We start from the raw sequence: 3,233 nt of genomic DNA on the forward strand, positions 1-3,233 counted from the left end.
TATTGTTATTCTCCTTCCTCCATGGGCTACCTGTGCTCTGACTATATGATCAAATTTCTCCTATCCTATAAAAACTTTCCCTTGACCCCAAATCTCCTGAAAACAACCCCTCTTCTCTTCCTTTCCTAGCCAAATATCTTGAAAGAGACACACTGTCCACTTTTCACTTAAATAATATTTATTGAATGCCTACTTATCCCAGACATGATGCTAGACATTGGGAATGATGGCAGACAAGACACCACCCAGGCCCTTGTGGAGTTCAGCCTCCTGTCCAAGGCTCAGCCCTTGCCATGCCACTGAAACAGCTCAGACAAAGCTTCTGGGGACCTAGTCCCCAAATTCTGTGGCTCTTCTCAGCCTCCCCCTCCAGCAGTACAAAACACCTTAACAATAGGTAGTAACATCCTCAAACCTAATAGCTCGCACTTAGAAATCATCCTCCCTGTTCAAGGCCCTGTGATGAGTACAGAGAATCTGCCTTTGAAAAGCTTACACATAGAATATCATGTAGCCCAAATACACAGGGCTTCCCCTAAGTCCAGTTTCATAGGGAAAATACTTCTGAAGAGGCAAAAGCTTTTATTCACAAAACTTGCTTAATATGCCTACCATTGATCTCAATATACAAATTCAGATGTATTAAACAGCAAATACTTGGGGAGTGACATCAGGAGTAAGAATGTAATATCCTTTTATAACACATTTACTGCTGCAAATGTTCACCATTCCTGATTTCTCTGTGCATACCAGCCCTTCCAAGTGTCCCCCAGAATAAAAATTGTCTGGACTTTTTCTTAGTCATAGACCTGAAAACCCATAGAAATAGAAAAATACAAATTATGGTTTGTTGAAATGAAAAAATATGAATTGTCCTAAGACTCTGGGTAAAAGAATTGTTCACGTTTTGTTGTCTCATTAGGCCCCATATCTGCCAATACAGGTTCTCTGCTCCCTGTCAAAGGCCCCCTCTTCTTTCTGAGTCCCCAGAGGCTATCTTTAGTGTGTTCCGTCCAATAGCATCTGCTACTGTTCCTGAGTTCCATAACAAGCAAGCTCCCGAATCCTTGGAGAACGAGAGCTGTGTCTTTGGTAGAGAAGAGCTCTCTGTATTTCATATTATGGAATAGGGTCAGGAGGTCCCAAAGCATTATTGCTTAGGCCCCAACATCTTACGGAAGTGTTAGTGAAACCAGTTCTTATAGTTTTTATACTCTCCCTCTAACCTCAGTATGAGTCCAGAATGAGGACCAAACTATCCTCAGTGCTTCTGCTCCTCTATAAGGCTATTCCAGGGTTAAACTACTCTCACTGCATCCCATCCACTCCTCTGATTCACCCAGGTATGTCTGCACCCCAGAAATAGGATCCAGGCTCAAGCTGAGGCAGAGTTCCCCATTACACACAAGTATCAATACAAAGCTATGTCCATGCTAAGGCCAGGCAAATGGGCCTGATGTAGAAGCCCCTGGAGTCCAGCAACAGCGAGTTCCCTGATGAGCCACAGTTGAGGAATAACTCCTGAGAGATAGGGAAAGGACCCGTTGTGAAAGAGCTCACCCAAGCTCTTAGCTTGTAGCTGTTTGACACCTTATCGGTGTCACCAGGAGTTTTACTAAAGGACCGACTTGATGAACACAAATCCTGCCAGTAACTTCTGGTTGTTCCTGAGTGTGACAAAGTGAGCCTCTTCATCCTCATGGGGTGAGGCTTGCTAAGGACACCTATTTATACCATCCCCTTAGGACAAGCCATAGCCCTTCTGCCAGGGCCATCTACTATCAATTCGTGCAAATTAGAAAGAGGTGCCCCTCCTTCGGATGGATCCAGCTGGGGATGAAAAAACAGCTTCCACCAAACATGCCCCCCTCAGATTCTCCAGAGCAGACAGCTATTGGGGAAAGAAGAATGGCACATCAGAGCCATCATGACCTGCCTTTTACAGGGGAAACAAGCCCAGAGAGGAGAACGAACTTGCCCAAGGTCACACAGTGAGTCAGTAATAACAAGAGTACAGCTCAGGTCTCCTAAAGCCCAGCCATGTAACATCCACAGATCATCTCAGGGTGTGACAGTTTCATGGCCCAATCAGAGGACCCAGGGCTCCCTTCCCCAGGGAGCAGAGCAGGCTCAAGGACTGACAAACCCAGACCCAAGTTCCCTTCTCTCTCACTCAGTGTTCTTTTTACACATGTCCTCTACCCAAGACAGGGAGGAGCTCATTCCTGGGTACTCATGGGGGTGGGGGAGGGGTGGCGATGACAAAAGATGAGGACATATATGCATTACTGAGTAACCATTTCTGCAGTCCAGCCCCCTCGTCCCCAGTACACATGGAGAACTGCAGTTCTGGTCTACATAGAACAGTGCTTCTTAAACCCTGCTGTGCACCAGAATCAAAAATATAGATTGTTGATTGTCTTCCCCTAAAGTTTTTGATTCAGTGGGTCACATGTGGGCCTGAGAATCTGCATAGCTAACAAGTTCCCAGGTGAAGCTGGTGCTGCTGATTTGGGGACCACACTTTGAGAACCACCAGCCTAGTCCATCTTTGGTCTTCTTCCCATCCTCCAAAGCATGATGGAATGAGCGAGGCTCTGCCGGAGACCTGGGTTCCAGTTCCAGCACTGTCACTGACGAAATATGTGACCCAGGGCAAGTCACTTCCTGTCTCTAGGCCCAAAGAGAGGCAGTGAGATACCCCCACTGCCAGCTCCTCCCCAGTCAGGACCACATCAACCTGGGTTCATCTCTGTAGCCCCAGATCCTTTGTACAATCTGTGCTTGAAGAGATGCTGGTGAATGAACGTGATTGCCTTCGAGCTTCCTTCCAGCTCAGGCCCTAGGATTCTGACCTCTTCTTCTTTCCAAATCCGAACTTTTCCCTCTCCAGTTGGACCAGATATTTGGGATCTTTCTAGGACAAGAGGAGGGGAGGATGTTCTGGAATTCAGGGCAGATTGTTGAGTTGAGAGAGCCCTGGAACACCTGTGAGCTGGGGGAATCAGGCCCCAGACAGCAGATGCCTTACTCTCAGAAACAGCTGAGGGTGTGTGTCCAGGCCTAGGAGCATGGGGATCAAGAGAGGCCTGCGGTTAGACTCAGCCCCCGCACCGGCACAGGCTCCAGCAGGGGGCGCCAAAGAGAAGCGTAAGGCCAGTCCGGTCAGCGCCCAGGTGTCCAGTCGGGGATGGGCGGGTGCACGTTAGGGGCGTGGACACCGCCAAGGCACA

This window comes from Balaenoptera musculus, chromosome 4, assembly GCF_009873245.2.
Source record: "Balaenoptera musculus isolate JJ_BM4_2016_0621 chromosome 4, mBalMus1.pri.v3, whole genome shotgun sequence".
Taxonomy (NCBI): domain Eukaryota; kingdom Metazoa; phylum Chordata; class Mammalia; order Artiodactyla; family Balaenopteridae; genus Balaenoptera; species Balaenoptera musculus.